Here is a 26494-nt window from a genome sequence, read left to right on the forward strand (position 1 = left end):
TATCTGTATGGTGCGAAAAGTGGCAATTGACCCTGATAAGGATACGTTTGAAGTTATTCATATGAGTACTAAAAGAAATCCGCAAAATTCGATTACCCGGTAAGTCACGCTAACCAGAAGGCTGTAAATTCAACTAAATACTTAGGGATTCCAATAACAAATAACCTAAACTGGAGCGACCACATAGATAATGTTGTGGTTAGAGCAAACCAAAGACTGCTATTCATTGGCACAACGTGTAGAATGTGCAACAGGTCTACTAAAGAGACAGCTTACACCACACTTGGCCGCCGTATTCTGGAGTATTGCTGTGCGATGTGGGATCCGCATCAGATGGGACTGATGGATGACATCGGAAAATATCAAAGAAGGGCAGTTCGTTCTGTATTATCGCGAAATAGGGGAGATTGTGCCACATACATGGTACGTGAATTGCAGTGGCTGTCATTAAAACAATGGCGTTTTTCGTTGCGTCAGGATCTTCTCATGAAATTTCAATCACCAGTTCTCTCCTCCGATTGCGAAAACATCCTTTTGACACCCACATACAAAGGGAGAAATGATCGTCACGATAAAAGAAGAGAGATCGAGGCTGACACATAAAACTTTAAGTGATCGTTTTTCCCTCTCGCCGTTCGAGAGTGGAACGGAAGAGAGACAGCTTGCAGCTGGTTCATTGAACCCTCTGCCAGGCACTTTACTGTGAATGGCAGGGTAATCATGTAGATGTAGATGTAGATTTACGGGTACCATCTGCGGCTGACGTCACTCATTGATGAGCAGGTCAGGAAGAGCTACCAGACTGGAGGGATTTTGACTGGCCTGTGTCAATTGCTGTCGCAACTCCAGAACTACTGTACGTGATTAAGATCAGGCGGTTCAGCAGATCACTCGAAATGCGTCAGTGTCCCTCACTGTTCGTCAAGGAAAGAACGTATGTTCGTAGCCCTGGGTACGCGACTGTTGTCATCGAAGGAACCATCCCGAAGCGATTCAGGAAAATCACGAAAATCCTAAATGTAGGTCGCTGGACGGGGTCTTGAACCAGACACCGACTAAGTACGAGTCCAGCGCTCGAAGATGGAAGTGTTCCCAGCGTACAAGTCATGAACATTTTCACACACAAAAAAAAAGAGCTTTGCATCACCTCGGTTCCGGAACCTGTATAGTAAATTGGAATGTAGATCAACATAAACATCTTTTCCGCCCTTTTCATTGCTCATGAAAAACATACATTGCATGTTGTAGCAGCATACAGCGAGACCTTCAGAGGTGTTGGTGCAGACTGCTGTACACACCGGTACCTCTAATACCCAGTAGCACGTCCTCTTGCATTGATGCATGGCTGTATCCCTCGTTGCACACTATCCACAAGGTCATCAAGACACTGTTGTTCCAGATCGTCCCACTTCTCAACGGAGATTCGGCGTAGATTCCTCAGGGTGATTCGTGGGTCACGTCGTCCAAAAGCAGCCCTTTTCAATCTATCCCAGGCATGTTAGATAGGGTTCATGTTTGGTGAACATGCTGGCCACTAGTTGAGCGATGTCATTATCCCGAAGGAAGTCATTCACAACATGTGCACGATGGGGGGCGCTAATTGTCGTCCATGAATACGAGGGCCTCACCAATATGCTGCCGATATCGTTGCACTATCGATCGGAGGATGGTATTCACGTATCGTACAGCCGTTACGTCATCTTCTATGACCACCAGCGGCGTACGTCGGCCCCACATAATGCTGCCTCAAAACAGCAGGGAACCTCCACCATGCTGCGTTCACTGGATAGAGTGTCTAAGGCGTTGAGCGTGACCGGGTTGCCTCCAAATACGTCTCCGACGATTGTCTGGTTGAAGACATATCTGTTATTCATCAGCGAAGGGAACGTGTTGCCAATTCTGAGCGGTCCATTCGGCATGTGGTTGGGCCCATCTGTACCGCGGTGCATGGTTTCGTGGTTGCAAAGATGGACCGCGCCATGCCTCCTCTGCGCGATGACAAAGGAGATACTATCGAAGACAGTGCTGCCAAAGCAGATTTACTAAACACAGCCTTCCGAAATGCCTTCACAAAAAAAGACGAATTAAATATTCCAGAGTTCGAATCGATAACAGCTGCCAACATGATTAGCGTAGAAGTAAATATCCTCGGAGTAGTGAAGCAAGTCAAATCACTTAATAAAAGCAAGTCTTCTGGTTGGCTCTGAGCACTATGGACTTAACTGTTGTGGTCATCAGTCCCCTATAACTTAGAACTACTTAAACCTAACTAACCTAAGGACATCACACAAATCCATGCCCGAGGCAGGATTCGAACCTGCGACCGTAGCCGTTGCGCGGTTCCAGACTGCAGCGCCTTGAACCGCTCGCAAGTCTTCTGGCCTGGACTGTATACCAGTTAGGTTCCTTTCGGAGTATGCTGATGCATTAGCTCCTAACTTAACAATCATATTTAAACAACCGTTCGCTCGAAGAAAGATCCGGACCCAAAGACTGGAAAGTTGCACAAGTCACACCAATATTCAAGAAAGGTAGTAAGAGTAATCCACTAAATTACAGGCCCATATAATTAACGTCGATATGCAGCAGGATTTTAGAACATATATTGTGTTTGAATATTATGAATTACCTCGAAGGAAGCCGTCTATTGACACACAGCCAACATGGGTTTAGAAAACATCGTACCTGTGCAACACAACTAGTTCTTTACTCACATGAAGTGCTGAGTGCTATTGACAAGGGATTTCAAATCGATTCTGTATTCCTGGATTTCCGGATGGCTTTTGACACTGTACCACACAAGCGGCTCGTAGTAAAATTGCGTGCTTATGGAATATTGTCTCAGTTATGTGACTGGATTTGCAATTTCCTGTCAGAGAGGTCACAGTTCGAAGTAATAGACGGAAAGTCATCGAGTAAAACAGAAGTGATTTCAGGCGTTCCCCAAGGTAGTGTTATAGGCCATTTTCTGTTCCTTACCTGTATACATGATTTGGGAGACAATTTGAGCACCCGTCTTCGGTTATTTGCAGATGACGCTGTCGTTTATCGACTAATAAAGTCATCAGAAGATCAAAACAAACTGCAAAACGGTTTAGAAAATATATTTGAATGGTGCGAAAAGTGGCAGTTGACCCTAAATAACGAAAAGTGTGAGGTCGTCCGCATGAGTGCTAAAAGGAGCTCGTTAAACGTAGGTTACACGATAAATCAGTCTAAGCTAAAAGCCGTAAATGCAACTAAATACCTAGGTATTACAGTTACGAACAACTTAAATTGGAAAGAACTCATAGAAAATGTTGTGGGGAAGGCTAACCAAAGGCTGCGTTTTATTGGCAGGACACTTAGAAAATGTAACAGACCTACTAAGGAGACTGCCTACGCTACGCCTGTCCGTCCTCTTTTAGAATACTGCTGCGCGGAGTGGGATCCTTACCAGGTAGGACTGACGGAGTACATCGAAAAAGTCCAAAGAAAGGCAGCACGTTTTGTATTATCGCGAAATATGGGAGAGAGTGTTACAGAAAGGATAGAGGATTTGGGCTGTAAATCATTAAAAGAAAGGCGTTCTTCGTTGCGACGGAACCTTCTCACGAAATTCCAACCACCAACTTTCTCCTCCGAATGCGAAAATATTTTGTTGACACCGACCTACATACAGAGGAACGATCACCACGACAAAATAAGGGAAATCAGAGCTCATACGGAAAGATATAGATGTTCATTCTTCCGCGCGCTATACGAGATTGGAAGAACAGAAAATTGTGAAGGTGGTTCGATCAGCCCTCTGCCAGGCACTTAAATGTGATTTGCAGAGTATCCATGTGGATGTAGATGTAAATGTAGACGTCAGAAGTGAAGTTGTGCATCATTCAGGCTATTGCGCACGTCTTGTGGCTGCACGAACAGCATAATTCAGAATGGTGGCGTTGCTGTCAGGGTTCCTCCGAACCATAATCCGTAGGTAGCGGTCATCCACTGCCGTAGTATCCCTTGGGCGGCCTGCACGAGGCCTGTCTCTCTGTATCTCCTCCGTGTACGAACAGCATCTCTTTGGTTCACTCCGAGACGCCTGGACACTTTCCCTGCTGAGAGCCCTTCCTGGTACAAAGTAACAATGCGGAAGCAGTCGAACCGCGGTATTGACCGTCTAGGCATGGCTGAACTACAGACAACACGAGCCGTGTACTTCATTCCTGGTGGAGTGACTGGAACTGATCGGCTTTGGACCCACTCCGCCTAATAGGTGTTGCTCATGCGTGGTTGTTTACATCATTGGGCAGGTTTAGTGACATCTCCGAACAGTCAAAGAGACTGTATCTGTCACTGTCTTCGTCTATCTTCATGAGTTCCAGGAACCGGAGTGATGCAAAACTTTTTCAGTATGCCTAAAAGAAAGGTGAGCCCTGGGACATCTAGATCGTTAATGTAAACACATGGTTCGTGTCCGCTGTAACTTCAATGAATCGACTCAAGTCATGGTACGGAAAATATCCCCAAAACATTGCAGGTCACTTCCAGCCTAAATTGCAATCAACACACACTACCAGTTACGCGACACATAGGACTATCAGAGAAGTTGGTGCCTTACACTATTTCAAAAGAGGCAACTTTTGGTCGACACGGGATGCTCACAGTCAAATTCTGTCCATTCGTTCTGACGTATGGAGCACTGAAGGCGTGCAAGCCTTATGTCTCAATGCGAACGAATCGCCTTTTTCGAGGTAACCGACTCAGAATTTCCAATGCACTCAGTTTTCTTCCCAATGTTCACACGGAAACGGATGTAGATGGACCTACATTTACTTAAAACAGCAATATCTGTCGGAGCTGAAACTGATTACCACTGACAAACCAAGACATTCATTGCCAGTTCGTGTCTGCTAGACTGTCTGCTACGACTGTTTTCATGTTGCATAGCATGGAAGGGAGTGATACGCCAGTCCTTAGACTCGTTGGATATTTCACGCTACTATCCCAACAAATTGAGCATCTACATTCAAGTTGTGATCACGGTCACGTTGAAACACGACAGTTGCATCCTGCCACTTTGTCATGTCTCAACGTCCACCAACGTGACTACGCTGTTCCCATACAACCTAATGTCACAACTTCATCTCAGTGCAGGGTGATGTTACTGCATGGTAACTGTTCTACACCGTTCACATCACTCCAAACGGAGAAATGTGCTGTTTCAAGTGCAGACAGATATATTGCCTGGAGAGCTTGTAAGGCGTATTACGGTGTCCTGAACACAAGAACAGTGAGAGGTACCCCATCAGACACTGATCAGAGAATACAACCAAGTGGCCCTGAAAGTGCTTCGTGTATCTTAAGGCAGTCGAGATTGCATCGTCTGCTCTGGGTGCATGTGATGCAGAGTTGGATGGTGAATTTCAAGGTGCATGAACTATTTTCCAGGTGTTTTATCTTGACCACCCCGTATGAGGCAGATGCAGCAAGTTGAGGATTTCGCAGTGAGAGTGGCTGGCCCCCTCTGGTACGTGGCATCCGCCAAGGTGTTAACCCTGGTGTCTCCAGCGCCATCCGGAGGCAACAGCTGCACAGTCAGTGTGTGGCCACCAGTCCGCGCTCGGCCTCCCAGACCTTACACAGCACCTACACCCACATTTGCCACACATTAACGGGAAACCATCTTGAACTACATCTCAGATTCTTCTGTTCTTTCGCAATCCATTGACGATTACGTTAGTAATTTTGGCAGTGAGGAAGAAGATGGAAGACAAGAGTTTAACATTGCGCAAACGACGAGGTCATTAGGTAGGAGAACAAGCTCGGCTTGGAGAAGGCAATCAGCCGCATCCTTCTGGTAGGAATGAGCCCAGCATTTGCCTCAAATATTCACGGAAACCACGGGGATACAAAAATCTGGATGAACGGCGGAGGATCTGAATTACCTACTTCCCGAATGCGATCTCAATTTGTCAACCAATGAGCCACATAGCTCGGTTGATCTGCCAGTGTCCGCTACATTCATGGTCAACTATAATCTACTGACGAGTGTGTCAGTAATACTGACAGTATCCTCGATTTACATGTAATAATCAATCACCATGACGAAGACGTCAGTAATGATCATTATCTTTTGTAAGAAACAACTTTTCGTGAAGTTAGGCTCCTTCCACAATCACTGTGGCGTACATTACTGGACTGAAGAATAATTTACTGTTAGGACGCAGAGCGTTCTACCGGAAGACGAATGTTCATCAGAAATGAAAGTGACATCCCAGAGCTGAACCTAATTTAAAGCCACAGAACGGCTAATGTTCTGAATACACAAAACCGACTTATCATAGCCGGCCGGAGTGGCCGTGCGGTTCCAGGCGCAGCAGTCTGGAACCGAGCGACCGCTACGGTCGCAGGTTCGAATGCTGCCTCGGGCATGGATGTGTGTGATGTCCTTAGGCTAGTTAGGTTTAAGTAGTTCTCAGTTCTAGGGGACTGATGACCTCAGAAGTAAAGTCCCATAGTGCTCAGAGCCATTTTCAGAGTTCCTTGTTGAGAATATGGTGCATTACTCTCTTTCAAATTCTAAAGGTGTCAGGGGTAAAATACAGGCAGCGAAAGGCTATTTACAATTTGTACAGAAACCACATGGCAGTTATAAGAGTCTAGGGGCGTGAAAGAGAAGCAGTGGTTGGGAAGGGAGTGAGACAGGGTTGCAGCCTCTCCCCGATGTTATTCAATCTGTATATTGAGCAAGCAGTAAAGGATACAAAAGAAAAATTTGGAGTAGGTATTAAAATCCATGGAGAAGAAATAAAAACTTTTAGGTTCGCCGATGACATTGCAATTCTGTCAGAAACAGCAAAGGACTTGGAAGAGCAGTTGAACGAAATGGATAGTGTCTTGAAGGGAGGATATAAGATGAACATCAACGAAAGCAAAACGAGGATAATAGCATGTAGTCGAAATAAGTCGGGTGATGTTGAGCGTATTATATTAGGAAATGAGACACTTGAAGTTATAAAGGAGTTTTGCTATTTTTGGAGCAAAATAACTGATGATGGTCGAAGTAGAGAGGATATGAAATGCAGACTAGCAATGGGAAGGAAAGCGTTTCTGAAGAAGAGAAATTTGTTAACATCGAGTAATGATTTCAATGTCAGGAAGTCGTTTCTGAAAGTATTTTTATGGAGTGTAGCCATGTATGGAAGTGAAACATGGACGATAAATAGTTTAGACAAGAAGAGAATAGAAGCTTTCGAAATGTGGTGCTACAGAGGAATGCTGAAGGTTAGATGGGTAGATCACATAACTAATGAGGAGGTGTTTAATAGGACTGGGGAGAAGAGAAGATTGTAGCACAACTTGACTAGAAGAAGGGATCGGTTCGTAGGACATGTTCTGAGGCATCAAGGGATCACCAATTTAGTATTGGAGGGCAGCGTGGAGGGCAAAAACCGTAGAGGGAGACGAAGAGATGAATACACCAAGCAGATTCAGAAGGATGTAGGTTGCAGTGGGTACTGGGAGATGAAGAAGCTTGCGCAGGATAGAATTGCATGGAGAGCTGCATCAAATTAGTCTCAGGACTGAAGACCACAACAACAACAGCCATATGGCTGAGAGCTTGATCAGCGTACTGAGTCAAATCGACCTCTAAACAACGCCAACTGGAGAAATCTGGGCATGATAAATTCACTTCTTTTAGGATAGTCTTCGTATTTTAAATGAATCTCGGTCAGACGAGACCTCTGTACGGCAGTATTTATTCTTCGATGTCGAAAATCGTCATAATCACGATTTTGCATAGGCTACGGCTGTGACACCACCTGTTTATAAATACTGAAGATCTGCTTCTTCGTTTGCGTATTTTAGCTTTTGTATTATTTATGTGACATGGTATTCGAAAACCAGCACAACATTTTTCTAAACTGGTGTGAGAAAATCTAACATTTTCACACTTGGACTTGTTAGAATGCAACAAAAATGGTTGTTAATATATAGCTAAATCTCAATTCGAGATCGGATAATTTCCTTGTCCTACGGTGGCACATTTTTCTCAATCCACTATACGAGCAATGCTGTAACTGAAAACATCCAACGTTTCAGTGAAGTAATTTTACCACATTCGTACTGCAAATGTTTCACAAATCACGCTGTCGTAGGTGCATATAAGTGTAGGCATAAACTAAGCATAATTCGCTGACGCAAATGTGTAAAATGTTCTTCGGCCAAACGTAAAGAATAACTGGACATTACAGTGAAATTGCACTGAACTACCTAAACGGACAGAATCCGATTTCTTCCAAGCGCCCCAAATACGAAGGCGCGAAATCTGTCGATCCACGTCGGTAAGCTGTATCGAATATACAGACAGCTACACAGCTATAAAATCTCAATGTAAACACAAATGTTCGTCTGTTTGGTTTCCGTAAGAAACTGCACGTATCATGACAGTAAATTTAAAGAGCATATGTGCTATGGTCTGCACATTAAGGAACACAAAGGACACTGAAGGCGAAAAACGTCTTTCAGGTGCAGAAGTAGACAGCCTGCCACACATGTTTCACTGAATAAACTTTAAAAAATCTGAGTGGATACCAAGCAGTATAGTACGTCTCAATGCCACCCACAAATCAGCCAGTAAAACTGATTTGCCAATGACATAAAAATAAAGTGATTTTTCAACTTATAAGTGATTTTTTCATAACTATCTGATTTTCCAACGACTTAGGTAGAATAACTGATTTTTGATTCTTTTTTGCTGAGTGATTTTTCAGTATTTTCTGCTAAGTGATTTTTCAGTCTTTTCCTTTCTAAGTGATTATTCAGTCTTTTTTTTCTAGAGCTTCGACTTTTTTACTAAGAGATTTAATGAGTCTTTTTCGCTAGAGCTCAATCTTTTTTGTTAAGTGATTTTTCAGACTTCTTTACTAGAACTTCGTAATTAGCCACAGATGGCTACTGATCGGTTTCTTTGCATACTACAGCGATCAGATGAAGCTTCCTACCTTAGGCAACGTAAATGGGTAATGTCATTTATTACTCAGTAAATGGGTAATGTCATTTATTACTCAACATACAATGTCAAAAATAATTAACACAAGGTATATAAGCTTACAGCATTTATTTCTCAATTTCTTCTTTACAGGAATTATCTCTTTATCGATGGGAGGGGGTAAACAGTTCCGGCATTCGCCTTACAACCAAGGGAAACCTCCCGAAAACCCTGGTCGGAACAGAGGGACCACGATGAGCTGTCATGTAGAAGCGTCGTCCTCAGGATCGGCGGTGCGTGGCAGACGCGTAGTGTGGGTGGGGTGGGTAGAGTTGGTGGTGCGTGGTGTGGCCGACGATTAGCGTAGAGTAGCCGTTGCGAAGCCGAGTCACGGATGTGTAGAGTTGCAGATGCATGACGTAGACTCGTGGACGTGCAGCGTAGACTCGTGGATGAGAACCGTAGACTCATGCACGTGTGGTGTAGACTAGTGGACGCGAAGTGTAGCATCTTGGATGCGGAGTGTAGACTCATGGATGCGTAGCGTGGACTCGGGGTCGCGCAGTGTAGAGTCCCAGCCGAGATGACTGGCAGATGTAAACAGTACGTTGCTTTCCCAGGTGTGTAATCCTAGACACACAAAGTCACAGACATGTAGCATCAAACATGTAGGAGTCACTGACGTGCAGACCCAGACGCGTGAGAGTGAGATGCGCAGCCACAGCCGGCGTGCAGTCCTCCAGGCGTGTAGATTTGCAGATGTGCAGAGTCGCAGAAGTGCAGATTTGCAGAATTGAAGAGTTGCAGACGAGTATTCACCAATGCACCTGTAGAGAGACGTACTTACCTATACTTACGTGAGCAGTTCTTGCCGTGCAGTGCTGCCGGCGTCCGTCCCGATAGCTGAGTGGTGAGCGTGGTGGATTTCCGTCCTACAGGCCGCGGTTCGATTCCCGGCTGGGTCGGGAATTTCTCCGCTCAGGGACTGGGTGTTGTGCTGTCTTCATCATCATTTCATCCCCATCCGGCGTGCAGGTCGCCCAATGCGGCGTCGAATGTAATAAGAGCTGCACCAAGGCGGCCGGACCTGCCCTGCAAGGGGCCTCGCGGCCAATGACGGCGAACGCTCACTTCGTTTCCATTGCTGCCGACGCCCCGTGTTGCTCTCTGCTGCTGCCGAAGTTGTCTGAGTTTCAGGGGCAGCGCGTCTCCTTATATAGCCACTAGGCTTTGTTGAGCTGCATTTCCAAGGAAACCATCCGTGTATGGTATTGTTGTCCTGGTTCTAACTAACATTATAGTAATCGGCAATTGTGTTGGCATGTGTCCGTGTTATAATTTTTGTTGCGAGAGACTCTATCCTAACATTTCTGAGAACGTCGCTTTAACTGTTTGTACGTTGTAATGGTTGGTAACCGCTAAGGAATTAAAGAAATAAATTTTTAAATCTTGATTCTCATGATGGTTTTATGACAGCTACTACGCTTTTCAGCACTAAAACAGCAGTCTTTCATCCACAATCTTTTAACACCCGTATCGTCTGAATCTTTTGATTCAAACCGAAAGCGATGTCAGTCGATTAGTAATATACTATTTCAGAAATAAAATGTTGCGTCTTTACTTTGCATGTTTGTCTCTGATCCATTTACTTTATATTTTGAAACTATACTACCGTGCACATATATGAGTCAATACCATTTTCCATTACAATTACACAGTCAACGTACTCTCGGCTTCCTATGAGATCGTTGGAAATATTTATAGAAATTGTTGTGTATGAGAAGGTGATGCTCTATTAAGGACGAGGTCCAGTGCTGTACCACGGAAATGACTTCGGCTAGGTCATCTACAGGGAGTGTAACGCGTTGCGATGAATATATAATGATGTGATAACGCCAGAGCTACAAGGAAAGGATTCGACAGAATTTCTTTGCAGATAGTGGATGAATTGGCTGTTTTATGTAACTTTGACAAAGGCAGATCTTTGGGGACTGTGGCTCTACAGGAATACCGGAAAAAGGCAAGAGCCATCACATTTATTATATGTCTTTCCAAAGTGAGTGTATGCCACGTGAAATAGCTAATAATCGTAAAGGCGTTGGCCATCTCGTAAACCAAAACTCCTAGCTCTATGAGAATAAACTGACAGATAACAACACCTCTCGCGATGGCTCAAGAGTTTTGGATTAACGAATCATGGAATCTGATACATTACACTGCTGACTTAGTCAAGTACTACCAGTCAAGTACTAACGACACGTGGTCGATAAATGAGGCATGAGGCAGAGGGAGACGATTACCTTTTCACCCTGTGGGAAACACTTAAGTACCTGATCCCGCCTTTTTAAGTAGCATGGAGAACATGGAGAGTGTCAATAACACGTTTCGCAGCGTTTACGTACACAGATAGTGAGTGACATGCGGAGACTGGCTGAAGAGTAGAGGAACCAGCTTCAGATCGCCTCTGCTACGGGACGCTCCTGCACGTCCTATATACGAGTAGCTGGAATGAGCAGCGTGTGTGATTTCACAAGTATACAGTCATTATAAGAATAAGCATATTATCTGAAAAGATGAAAGAGAGAGAGGGGGTAAAATAGTGTGCCATTAAAGTCATATGGCTCTGAAGGATTCTGAGGATATCGTAAACTTACACAAAGGAGTACGAGGACGTAGATTAGATGTATGGGAACAGCTCGAAATTTTCAAACACTTAGAGAAAAACGATGGCTACATTTTAAATGAGCAGCTTCATCGCCGGCCGAGGTGTCCGAGGGGTTCTAGGCGCTACAGTCCGGAACGGCGCGACTGCTACGTTCGCAGGTTCGAATCCTGCCTTGGGCATGGATGTGTGTGATATCCTTAGGTTAGTTCGGTTTAAGTAGTTCTAAGTTCTAGGGGACTGGTGACCTCAGAAGTTAAGTCCCATAGTGCTCAGAGCCATTTGAAACATTTTGAAAACCAGCTTCATCTTGCAAGTAGACATTTCCTGGAAGACTTATACGCCTCCATTTCCGGCTGAGGAGCCACGTTTACCGTTCGTTGATGGCCTCCAACCATGTATATTTTCCTTAGAATTCTGTGTCAGTAAGAACACGTCTTTTATTTTGTTATTTTACAATGGACATTTCGTCGTCCACAGTTATGCTGCTGTTCAATATTTTAGTAATGAACCACCTTACACACATCCCCATTTTTGTTTTACTGTTTCTATTCTGCCTGTAACATCGTTATTTCTAGGTATATAAATAATCCTTAGCGTAGCTTCGTCTGTTCATTATTTTACTGGCTATTTTTTAAAACACTTTCCCCTTCTGGTATATTTCTTCTTGTAGTATGCTTTAACAGTACGACCACATCCCTTGACAAGGGCTTCGCAGGTGAGGATCTACACAGACAGACACACACACACACACACACACACACACACACACACACACACACGCACACACACACACACACACACAGTAATGAATATGTACTTGTGAAAACACACACGCTGCTCATTGCAGCTGCGCGCTTCCAGGACGTGCCGGAGTACCACGTACCAGAGGCGACGTAAGGCCAGTGCCTCTATTCTTTATCTCTGTACGTGTCACACTTAACGCTCTATAGAAGCCGATGCCACGTTTTGTATTTAAATGCCATATACATACAGATGTAACTTTCACATGATCTGCCACTGATAAGTAACATACCTCGATGAAACTTGGACCATATATGCAATGAACTGCTACAGTATACCACAGAAGGCGACTAAAAGAAACACGCAATGAGATGAACGGAACTGATACTTATTCAAAGACAACAATTGTGCTGGAGTCGCCGCGATTTACGGTCGTCTCCTGGACATTATAAAAGACGGGACGTCTTCTTAACAGCGTGTGTGACAACCACGTTGGCAATACTTGCTCTGCAACGCGTTCACATGATAACGAGTAGACTAGTGAGGCGTTCCTGTGGGAGAACGTTCCATCCCTCCACCAGTGCGGTTGGCGACTGCTGGATGGTTGTTGCCACTTGTAGTCATGCTGCAACACATCTCCCCACAGCGTCCCACACGTAGTCGATGGGGTTTAAGTCGGGGGAACGGGAAGACCAGTCGATTTGCCGAAAATCATTTCGATCCAACAGCTCCTCAATCTGCGCTGTTAGATGCGGTTCTACCTTGTCATCTATAAAAGTGAAGTCAGGGCCGAAATCACTCCTGAAAAGACGGGCACGAAAATTAGAACAGTGTCACAAAGACGCTGACTACTTAGTACAACACGTTTAAAGTGTTTGAGCTCGTTACACCCACACAAAAAGATTATGCCTCTCCACACCATTACACAGCGGCCAGCAAATCGACCATGTTTGGCAGTGGTCGTGGGAGCATGACGTGCTCACCCTCTCGCCATACAATCGTACGTCCAGCACTGGCGAACTTGCAACCTACGTCCTCAATTATTTGCCAGATATATTAGACTCTTTGTCTTTCTCTACAATTTTTCCCTTCTACACCTTCCCCTAGAAGCATCGTCGTTGTCTTAACAGACGTCCTATCGTCCTGTCCCTTCTCCTTGTCAGTGATTTCCACATGTTCATTCCTCACGTTATGAGTCCACCTAATTTTCGTCATTCGTCTACAGCACCACGTCTTAAATGCTTCGATTGTCTTCTGTTCCGCTTTTTTCACAGTTCATGTTCCACTTCCATTCAATGTTGTCCTCCAAATGTACAGTCGTGCTCAAAAGTATCCGAACGACCTGAACTGCATTTCGCCTGATTCGAATGCAACCCACATAGCGCAGCTGTCTAGCAGGTCTTCTAATCGCTCAGTTCTGAGTATTATTAGTAACTACGCTCCAGTCCCTAAACCTAGTTACAGAAATGCGAATCAGACGCATTACGTATTCCAGGTCGTTTTATTTATATATTTATTTAAGTGTCAAGTTCCGTAGGACCAAACCGTGGAGCAAATCTCCAAGGTCATGGAACGTGTCAGTACATGAACTTACAACATAAAAAGTAATAACAGATAAAAATAAATGTTCATGAACCTAAAAGAAAATCAGTCCATAAGTTTAAGCAAACGCTATCAGCAATACAATGAGAATCATCTTAATTTTTCAAGGAACCCCTCGACAGAATAGGAGTTACTCATGAGGAAACTCTTCAGTTTCGATTTGAAAGCGCGTAGATTACTGCTAAGATTTTTGAATTCGAGTGGCAGCTTATTGAAAATGGATGCAGCAGTATACTGCACACCTTCTTGCACAAGAGTTAAGGAAGTCCGATCCAAATGGAGGTTTGATTTCTGCCGAGTATTAACTGAGTGAAAGCTACTTATTCTTGGAAATAAACTAATATTGGTAACAAGAAACGACAATAAGGAATATACATGTTGAGAGGCCAATGTCAAAATGCCCAGACTCGTGAAAAGAGGTCGACAAGAGGTTCGTGAACTCACACCACTTATTGCCCGAACCGCCCGTTTCTGAGCCAAAAATATCCTTCTAGAATGGGAAGTTACCCCAAAACATAATACCATACGACATAAGTGAATGAAAATAAGCAAAGTAGACTAATTTACGTGTCGAAATACCACTCACTTTCGATACCGTTCGAATAGTGAAAATGGCAGTATTAAGTCTTTGAACAAGATCCTGAACGTGGGCTTTCCACGAAAGCTTACTATCTATCTGAACACCTAGGAATTTGAACTGTTCAGTTTCACTAATCATATGCCCGTTCTGTGAGATTAAAACGTCAGGTTTTGTTGAATTGTGTGTTAGGAACTGTAAAAACTGAGTCTTACTGTGATTTGACGTTAGTTTATTTTCGACAAGCCATGAACTGAGGTCATGTACTGCTCTACTTGAAACCGAGTCAATGTTGCACACAACATCCTTTAGTACCAAGCTAGTGTCATATATTTTAGAGTTACTCATAATAATAGAGGGCATATCATTTATATAAATAAGGAACAGGAGTGGCCCAACACTGATCCCTAGGGCACCCCCCCCCCCCCCCCCACTTGACAGTACCCCACTCAGACCCCACATCACAGCCGTTATCAACATTGTGAATAATGACCTTTTGCTGCCTGTTGCTAAAGTAAGAGGTGAACCAATTGTGAGCTACTCCCCTTATTCTGTAATGGTCCAACTTCTGGAGCAATATTGCGTGATCAACACAGTCAAATGCCTTTGTTAAATCAAAAAATAAGCCAAGCGTTCGAAACTTTTTGTTTAACCCATCCAGTACCTCACAGAGAAAAGAGAATATAGCATTTTCAGTTGTCAAACGACTTCTAAAACCGAACTGTACATTTGATAGCAAATCGTGTGATATAAAATGACCAACTAACCTTACATACACAGCCTTTTCGATAACTTTTGCAAACACTGATGGCATAGAAATAGGTCTAAAATTATCTACATTATCCCTTTCTCCCTTTTTATAAAGCGGCTTTACTACTGAGTACTTTAATCGCTCAGGAAACTGACCATTCCTAAAGGAAAAATTACAAATATGCCTAAATACAGGGCTAACATGTGCAGCACAGTACTTTAATATTCTTTTAGACACTCCATCATAACCATGAGAGTCCTTAGTCTTCATTGATTTGATTATTGTCTCAATCTCCCTCTTGTCTGTATCACAGAGGAGTATTTCAGACGTCAATCTCGGAAAGGCATTTGCTAGGAAATTTATATGATTTCCTGTAGATACTAAATTTTTATTTAATTCACTAGCAATGCTCAGAAAATGGTTGTTAAACACTGTACATATATCTGATTTATCAGTAACAGAAATATTATTACTGCAAATTGACTTTATATCGTCAATCTTGTGCTGCTGACCAGACACTTCCTTCACAACTGACCATATGGCTTTAATTTTATCCTGTAAATTAGCTGTTCTATTTGCATACCACATACTTTTTGCCTTGCTAATAACATTTTTAAGCACCTTACAATACTGTTTGTAATGGGCTACAGTAGCTTGATTGTGAGTACTTCTAACATTTTGATATAATTCACGCTTTGTTCTACATGATATCCTTATCCCACTAGTCAGCCAACCGGGCTGTCCATTACTGCTAGTACCCTGTTTAGAATGTTCTAATGGAAAGCAACTCTCAAAGAGCATGAGAAATGTGTTATGGAAAGCATTGTAGTTATCATCTATATTATCGGCACTATAAACATCTTGCCACTCTTCTTCCTTGACAAGTTTTGAAAAACCCTCTATTGCTGTTAGATTAACTTTCCTACGTAGTTTGTAATTAAATACGACATTGGTTAGAGTACAAAAACCTTTTAGTGTTAAAATTTGTGCATCATGGTCTGAAAGGCCATTCACCCTTTTACTAACAGAATGCCCATCTAGTAATGAAGAATGAATAAAAATATTTTCTACGACTGTGCTACTGTTCCCCTGCACCCTAATTGGAAAAAACACAGTTTGCATCAGATCATATGAATTTAGGAGATCTACCAACATCCTTTTTCTTGCACAATCATGTACAAAATTAATACTGAAGTCACCACATAGAACTACTTTCTAGTACTTCCTACAAAGTGAATCAAGAACACTCTCTAGCTCAAGCAAAAATGCTCTGAAGTCGGAGTTAGGGGACCTATAAACAACAGCAATTAGAAGTTTGGTTTCACTAAATTCAACTAACGCTGCACAACTTTCAAATATCTGTTCAGTGGAGTGTCGTGATACGTCTATGGTCTCAAATGAAATACTGTTTTTTACGTACAGAGCTACTCCCCCACCCCACAAGGAACTCCTTGAGAAACAGCCAGCTAATCTGTAGCCTGGTAAAGGAAGCCTCTGAATTATCAAATTATTTGAGTGGTGCTCACATATACCAATAATTTCAGAGTTAGCATCTATTAGCAGTTCACTAACTTTATCTCTAATACCTCCTATATTTTGATGAAATATGCTAATTCCTTCTCTACTTGGAAGCATTACATCCTCTGGAGGTGAGCCCTTAGTTAGAGGCACTTCCTTTAAGCAGGTATACCTATCAGCTGACTTCAGTCTAAAAAAGGTGCAGCTCTAACACCAACTACTATAGGAATAGGAATTTTTCCATGAGTGATACCACTATCACAACCACCACCACCACCACCACCACCACCACCACCCACTACACTGTCACCTATAAGCTTAGCCAGCATCCCCTTCCCGTACCTATTGAGGTGCAGGCCATTCCTAGTGAAACCCCATCTACTGATAGACCCAACTGGCACCACTGAGATGTGATCCGTGCCCTCCGCCATCAGTGCCCTCCCCAGCCCCGTATTAACGCTCCTAACAGGCGCATTAAGGTGAGGCCGATCATGACGCTGAAACAGCTGCACGAAATGCACATTAGTACCACCAGTTTGAGTAGCTATCTTAACCAAGTCACCACTGTCATCATATTCCCCGTCCCTATCGAGACTGTTCCCTGCTCCACCCACTATCACTACCTGATCCTCTTTCGTAAAATTCTTACATAACTCCCCAATGCTTTCAGTCACCTGAGCCAACCCTGCACTAGGCTTCACAACGCTGGTGACCTGGTACTCACTGCCCAACACTTCCTGCAACTGCTGGCCCACACCTCTACCGTGGGAACTACCTAGCAGAAACTACCTAGCAGCAGAACCTCCTTTCTGCTAGACTTTGCAACTAACCTAGGCCTCCTAATTGCTGAGGACTGCTGCAAGTTATCTACATCTACGGCTACACGAGGCTCCTCTCCACTCAACTCTGACAGTTGGTCGTATCTATTGCATGTATGCAAAGTAAAACTGTCTGAGTACCTCCTCTTCCTAGCTACCTTCTTGCCAACTGCCAATTCCCATTCCCCACCACCCTTCACCCTCCTCAACCTATCTAGTTCCTCCTTTGCGCATTGTAACTGCACCTGAAGGGCACAGATCTTACGCTCCTGCTCCTCTATTAACTTGTTTCTACTACAGATTCTACATTCCCAGGAGAGGATCTCCCTAAAATGACCACTGGCTTTCCCACTGCATTCCCCCCAATGAAAATACTTTGAACAAATCCCACACCGTAATCCACTACTCACAAACCTACGACAGAGCCCACACTTTTCACTCATGGTAAATTTTACAGTTACTGAAAAAAAAACTATACGTCTACGTTACCAAAGTTCAGTTACACCAGCAGAACTATTTAAGAACTAACAATAATGGTCTCGAAATTCTGTGCCTACTAAGAAAGCAGCTACTTGTATTAATACTACTACAACACAGCCGATACCAATACCAGCAAAATTTCACAAAATTATTAGCTACAACCAATAAATTAAAACTACCACTGTAACACTAAGCGAAGTTAAAACACTGTATGAAAATTTTACTGAAATATTTCACTAGAAAGAATAATAAACGTCAGTTGAAAACTAAAGCACGAAAATTACTAATGACTTCAACACACTGAAAACTCTCTAAAACACAGCGAGCGAACGATTACAATAGTTTATTAAGTCGTTATTTCGTCAAAAACGGCACGCAACACCGCTGAAATCTATTACATTTAATAACTATATTGCAGAGCACAAATAAGTTTGTCAGTACTTAGCTTATAAACACTACAGCTGCAGTGCACGCCGTATTTATATTACAAAATAAAGTCGAATGTATGCACTGGGTAGCCGAGGCAGCTAGTTCATGGCGATTCGGTCAACCAAGTAAATGAATGTACTGAACATGCTTCAAATCACTACAGGGAGCCTGTGTTCTCATCCAGTGTGGCGCAACATTGTTATGATAGAAAGTGAGTAAGAGAAAAGAGAATTTGGTGGTCTGTTGGATTGATGCTTGGTTCATATTCTTATGTTCTGGGTTCGATTCCAACTTCTGCTGACGATTTTTGATAAGGAGAGACAGATTCCATTCTCTTCTGGCTACGCCAAGTGAAGAAGGTATAATGGCATTGTGGTCTGACAGTCAAGTTAAACATGATATTCGTCCTCTACCAAGTAGACGTTACGTTGAACCACAAGAAAGTCAGGAGCCGCGACACGTAGAAACTCTGTCAACAGTAACCTTCCTTATACTTGTTATTTATTTCTAGTGACGAAACGAACGCTATGTAGGGTCACAGGACACTTATTCCATCTTTTATTTTAGCTTGTATACGTCGATAAAATTGTTTCTGAACTGGGAATGCAACTCAGACCGCCCTTATCGCGGAATTTGATCCCTTCGTGACAATACAGCTCGACTGCAATTTGTTGTTTGTTCAAAACTGCAGATTCCTCAACATCTCCACATATTGCGCGTGAAGGGGTTCGAATCCTGGCCCGGCACTAAAGCTTTCATTATGTATTATCAAGCTCTAGCATGAGAACATCTATCTGCTGGTGGATAGTAATTTTGATTTTTAATGTATTTTCATTCGTTGTCAACACTAACGATATCTGACTTTTTGAGTCCCAGTGAGACACAAAGCTGTTTGCGAAATCATTGTACATTCAAGGACGTTATTCCGAGCTGCTAGTGGAGAAAAATTCGGTAGCTGACGTCTCTTTGTGTGCAGTCGACAACGATATGTGTGGGGTTCGATTCCCAGTCAGCACTGAACTCTTCGTCATATTATTTCTAGTTCAAACATGCTCACATGTCGCCGCTGGTGTAACAAATCCATTTTTAACGTTCGTGGTCTCTAGAATATAACAACGATAGGTGCCAGGTTGGAGTCCGGGGAAAGAAAAAACTAATGTTTCGCCTCATCATTTCAGTTAAAACATCTTGCTACTGCCGAGAAAATCCGATATGTCACAGTTGATTGTGCTTCGATGACAATCCAACTGGTTCTGGGTTCGAATCCCTGTCCAACACAAAGCTTTACCTCACAGCTTTTCAAGTTACTTGTGAAGTTACTTGTGAAGTTACTTGTGAAGAAGCAATGTTTAACATCTCTCGTAGTTCATTAACATGTACAATAGATGCTGGAGGACGACTGTTCAATTCCGCGTCCGGCCATTCTGATTTAGGTTTTCCGTGATTTCCCTAAATCGCTCTCGTAGTTCATTAACATGTACAATAGATGCTGGAGGACGACTGTTCAATTCCGCGTCCGGCCATTCTGATTTAGGTTTTCCGTGATTTCCCTAAATCGCTCCAGGCAAATGCTGGGATGGTTCCTTTCAAAGGGCACGGCCGATTTCCTTCCCCGTCCTTCCCTAATCCGATGAGACCGATGACCTCGCTATCTGGTCTCCTTCCCCAAAACCACCACCACCACCAGATGCGGGGTAGGAATTCGCGTCCGTAAAAAAATGTTTACGTTATGTAATTTAAAGTTGATATTTGCTAACTGATACTGTCTAAAATAGAGGTATATCATTATCTGTACGCCTAGTCAGGAATGACTGTTAGTTTCCGTCAGTCACGAAGTCTTTGCTTAGTCTGCATGACCTGGGTTTGAATCCATATGCAGATTGAGATGGTTCGTCGTGTCATTTGAAATTCATACATATTCTCAACTAGCTGCTCGTGAATAACTTAAATTTTTAATGTCATTTTGTGTTAAATAATAAGTCCGTTATGTTATTTTGAACAGGAAATCATGAATACGACGAACTTACTACGTGAATTACCTATCTGACGTAATAATGAGAGTGGTAACATTTGATGTATGTCATTTATTGTGATAAATGTGAACTTACAAGCCTTAAGAACCGTCTTATCTGTGATAAGATGTTCCCTGATATTTGTAGTACCTTGGTATTACTTTACATCTTGAGTTATTGCCATACAGAGCAGTGTTTTCTAGTGGTGACTTGTTGGAACTATTTTCAATAGCCAAACGACTGTACCGAGGAGCGATTAGAGAACCTGCTAGACAGCTGCGCTATGTGGGTTGCATTCGAATCAGGCGAAATGCAATTCAGGTCGTTCGGATACTTTTGAGCACGACTGTACATAAGCATCATGTATGTCTGAACATCTGCATCCATTCATGTCCATTGTGCCTTTCGGCGGACTTGGGCAGCTCCAGCGGGGCAATGCGACACCCCACACGTGCAGAATTGCTACAGGGTGTTTCCGGATGCGCTCCTCCGAATTTTAAACACTTCCGCTGGCCACCACACTCCCCAGAGATGTATGTCATTGAGGATATTTGGGATGCCTTGCAACGTGGTATTCAGAAGAGATCTCCATCCCCTTGTACTTTTGCGGATTTATGGACAGCCTTGTAGCGCTCTTGGTGTCAGCTCTTCCAGCACTAAATCAGGCATTAGTCGAGTTCATTCCACGTCTTGCTGCAGCTCTTCTGCGTGCTCCTGGGGGCCCTAAACTATATCGTCCTTATTTACCAGTTTGGGTTGGGTTGGGTTGGTTTGTTTGGGGAAGGAGACCAGACAGCGAGGTCATCGGTCTCATCGGATTAGGGAAGGATGGGGAAGGAAGTCGGCCGTGCCCTTTCAATGGAACCATCCCGGCATTTGCCTGGAGCGATTTAGGGAAATCACGGAAAACCAAAATCAGGAAGGCCGGACGCGGGATTGAACCGTCGTCCTCCCGAATGCGAGTCCAGTGTCTAACCTTTACCAGTTTCTTTGGCTCCTTATTGTATACACAACTGTCGTCCTGTGAGGTCTCCAATATGCTCACCAAGAAGAACTGCGAATCAGCAGTTTCTTTCTGAGTGTATTTTTTAGGAGAGGAGGTAGACAACCTATCGCGGACAACTTACTGGAATTGCTAACTGCATTTTAGAATGGTCAGCAAGAGTCAATAATGCCGGCTAGCGGTACATTGTGAAGTTAAGGGGACGGAGACTGTAAATGTTTTAGCTAAGTAGGCCATTAACAATAGCCAAATCAGTCATTCGGAAATCCCTGTTACCGATTTTTGAACTTCAAAAAGGGATGAATAAAGGAAAAATAATTGAATTTCCCCGCAACCGCGACCTGAGACGTGGCACAAGTATACCTACGTTACCAGTGCGCCAGTAGTATGGCGACCGCCGATGCTGAAGAAGTCTCACAAATAACATTGCACACCTAAGCTTCAGTCATTACTGTGTCACAAGTATATGGGGCCTATGGGTCTCACACCAAACCCCGTTATGTCAGTCTGGCTGATATTAGACCATAAACAATTTGTCCTCATTAATGTGCTTACTTCCACAAAAGTAAATTATTTGTTCACATTACTCGGCCACATCATCGTCATCATCGCTTTCGAAGGATTAGGTAGTTACCTGTTCCGGTCTCCATCACTCATCCATCCATCTATTAAGACGCTAACTAGTCCTCTCTTTCTCCACCGACAATTCATTAACGTTTCTTGGGAACTTGTTTCCTGTCATTCTATCAACATAAACCTTTCATTTCATTGTATTATTTTCTATATTGTCATTTACTGAAAAGATTTTTAAATCTAATCTTATCGTTTCATTCTATATTTTATCCACATTATTACAGCCCCTTGCGTATTTCATGAACTACATCGCTGCTGCTGTATATATATATATATATATATATATATATATATATATATATATATATATATATATATATATATATATATATATATATTTTTACGTTTTTGCCGTGAGAGTAGGTATAGCCATAATTTTATGGTTTTTCAATTGTGTTTCTTTTCTGGTTTTTCTTTGCGACGCACTTCCAGTTCTCCCACATGTAGCTTGATTTTCATTTATCTTATTCTCAATGTCTTTGTCATATGGAGAACTGATATCACGTCCTGGTAACTGAAGTAGGACATTTGTTTTAAAATTTCCTCATTTATTATTATTTTCGATCTGACTGAACTCTTTCCTTTGAAAGCCATTATCTTTGTCTTATTAGGAAATATAGTTCAGCTGTAGTATATTGAGTTTTCGATCAATCTATATACGGCTCTTTCTAAATTATCTTCTCTTTCTGAATAATTAGAATACATTAGCATGTAACAAAGTATTTTATGTGAAGCTACATCCTATTATAATTGCTACTTGCATTTTACATTTCCACTACATAACTTCGTCTTCAGTACATACATACAGTGAGCGACATCCTTGTCGAACACCTTCATTTATTAAAATTTCATATGATCTTTCGGAAACTGAAGTTATTACTGTTTTTGTATGTAACTTTTATTGTATGAAAAGGTAATTAGGAAAATCATTTACTTGCAATAGTTTCCATAAAAGTGGTCTTTGTAATTTATCAATTGCTTTCTCATCAGTAAATGCTGAATGGGTCTATAAGCCAAATTCCCCATTTTTCCAATAATTTGTCTTATTACAAATATCATTAGACGGCATCCCTTTCTAAAGTCTGATACTTGTTTTGAGATTATTGCATCAACAATAGTTCGTAATCTCCCATAAATTTTATATTCCGCATATAGTAGACATATTCCTCTAAACTATAATTAGCTTAATTCCATAAATATATGTTAAAAGAATTAAATAAGACTTGTGAGGAGTTAGGAATGAGAAATAATAGGAAAAACAAACAAACGTATAGTGATAAGTGCAAAAAAAGTAAGAACAACTGTAGTTAGCACAGGAAGATGTAGAACAAGTTTAGTGCTTATAAGTTTCTGGGAAGTATTATTACGCACGACATTAAATGAAATAAGGAGGTCAATACATGTAAGCAATTGCTAAGGAGGCTTTTAATGCAAAGAGTGGGTTTCTATTTGGTGCGCGGACGGGGACCTGAGGAAAAGACTGGTGAAATCATTCATAGGGAGCTTAACAACATATGGAGCAGAAATACGGATACTGAGGAAAGAGGTAGAAAGAAGAAAATCATTTAAAATGTATATCTGGGGGAGGATGGAAGGAATGGAACGGGTAGACAAAGTAAGAAATGTGGTGTTGTGTGGGGGGTTAGAGAGAAATGTTGAAGGTGATCAGGAAAAGGAAGCACAGTTGGCTTCAACACTGGATGAAAAGAGAGTGGTTGCTGATGAATGCCATGGAAGGAACGATGAATGGATGAAGAAGAGGACGCAGAAGATACCAGATGGCGGATAGTATAAGGATAGGAAACATTTGAGAAAACGAAGAGGGTGACAAATGATAGGACTGCATAAAGAACTATGTGTGAAGACCTGCCCTAGGAAAGCGCATTGATGATAATGATGCACTTACGCCATTTATAAGAGGCTGTTAGTGAAGCGCATGCAATAGTGGAACACTGTTTAGCGTTCGTAAACTGTTTATTTGATTTGCTTGAATCATTAGTTATAGATCTAATAGCGTCAGCTGTAAGACATTTTCTCAGCTCTCAATCGCTTCTGTAACGGAAGTGCATAAGCGGACGAGTCGATATGTTCTAGCAGTGATTTAATATTTTAAACATGTCAGCGCGTTAGGGTTCATCGTACAGGGCTTTGGATAGCTCCAACTCTGCAACCTTGCAGAGCAGAATTCTGCTGCTGCAACATTCGAATCGTAGCCGTAATTAACCAAATAGCGCCGCCTCCCTAACCCTTTCACTGCAACACCCTTTGACCGCAGATCAAAAGGTCGTTTCTGCCGTCTTGCTACTGGGGGAGAAAAAACAGGCATTTAAAGTTAATGAAATATTGATCCAGCGAGAAAGTGTATTGTCGGAACTGCGTCGACCAGCTTTTTTTTACCCACCCGAATCACTAGCTTATTACTTCCAGCACCCGTTCCGCTGTTTAGGTGCGTCATAATTACAACAGGAAAGGACAAGCCGTTGATCGAAGTACAGATCGCAGATGCAAATCAACGTGCGTTGCACACTGTTTCTGACGGTGAAACTGTGTAACGAATACAAAGCAGACTGTAAATAACTCCCCCCCCCCCCCCCTCGCACTCATCCCCACCATGCGTGAAGAATGAGCAGTTTAAATCCCAAATATTGTCTTTATTGTTCAGCTCTGTCTTCAGAATCTCCAGAAAGGTTATTAATATCATCTCGTATTTATGACGAACACAGTTTCCATGTGCGTCTTTCATGATTACATAAAGTACGCTATAATTATAACCAACCTTTCGCTACTTGTCCCAGTGCAGATTGAAGCGTACATATCGTATGGGTAGCCAACGTTATAGGAATGATGTTCAGACTGTGCGCTGCAGGATTTGCGTTGTTAGTAGTCTTAGTGCAATGACTTGCAGTTAGGCACCAGTACTGGTACGGCGACGTAGGAGGAACTCATTGGACCTCAAGGATGAAGGACACGCAGCGTGAACGGCGCACGTTACTGTGATCTGCTTCGCCAACATGTGACCCCTGCTCTAAATGGAAGAGGTGCTTTAGGCTAAATTGTTTTGATGCACTATGGAGCTCGACCTCGCTCTGATCGAGATGTCACTCGGTTACTCCATAACACATTTGGAGAAAACAGAATCTCTGGCCGGACGTTGCAAATGATGTGTCCTCCAAGAACAGCAAATATGAACCCGTGTGATTCTGGCTGGGATGTTACCTGAAGGACATGGTTTATCAACGAGACACTAACGCACAGGCGAGGGCTATGATGAGCATACCGAGGAAGGTAGACAACATGTCACCTGAGGTACAGTCGTGGACAAAACGAGCGAGACCCCTCGCCTTTCCGTTATGCTGATCCGCACAGCTTTAAAGTCTGCCACACAGCATAACAGGCAAGGCGACGAAGTGCTACCAACATACTATGCACAGGCGTGAAATTGAAAAACTATCCGAAATTTGTCAGACTGTTTTCAATCATGTGTAAGACTATATCAATGCTGATTAGTTTCTTAACCATAACACCTAAATATAAGATATAAATGAAAGAAGAAACGCTAATTAGTATGAACTGTACTAATAAAAATGAATTCAGCTTATCGAGAAAACACAACTGTTTTAGTAAGACAAAGTATCCCAGATCATTACGAATTAGCCAAATATTATCCGCATTCGGCCGCGAAATGGTCTGCGTAAAGGTTCAGACCAGTCGTACTGGATTACTGTTGCTGACCTACCATGAAAGTGTGCAAATTTAGTAATGCGTGAAGATTCAGTTAAAAATCATTCAGTGCCACACTTAAGTCAATTCAATTATTAACAGAAGCGGAAAAAGTAGGCAGTAACAAGTATGAAATTCTACAAGAGTTTCATATCGACATCCACGGGGCGCCGGTACAGAATAAAGGTAGCAATAAAATGTATTGGGGGTGCGAGAATTTCTTAAAATTCCTTTACTGATAGTCTATCTGCCTGCATCTAGATTAGAAGCGAAAACAAACCAGACCTCCCTTGCAGTAGCAAACACCTTTCACTACGCTAGCAGACAACCCAGGCAAACAGCCCTCTATTATTACCCCAGAGATGAATAAACCGGAAAATTCGCAATCAAAATTATCTGCAGTTTCTGTTGCACAGAGCTTTCTGAACTCAAAAACATGAATTGTCTACCTTTATGTCACCGCTTATGTGGCAAGCATTCGGGATGATTATCGAAATAACAAAAAACTGTTATTAGCGAGTAAATTTAGTAGGATAATTCTGCACCACCCCAGGAAGTAAACGACGACGTAGCTGCCAAA

Source organism: Schistocerca americana, chromosome 2 (assembly GCF_021461395.2).
Source record: "Schistocerca americana isolate TAMUIC-IGC-003095 chromosome 2, iqSchAmer2.1, whole genome shotgun sequence".
Lineage (NCBI taxonomy): Eukaryota > Metazoa > Arthropoda > Insecta > Orthoptera > Acrididae > Schistocerca > Schistocerca americana.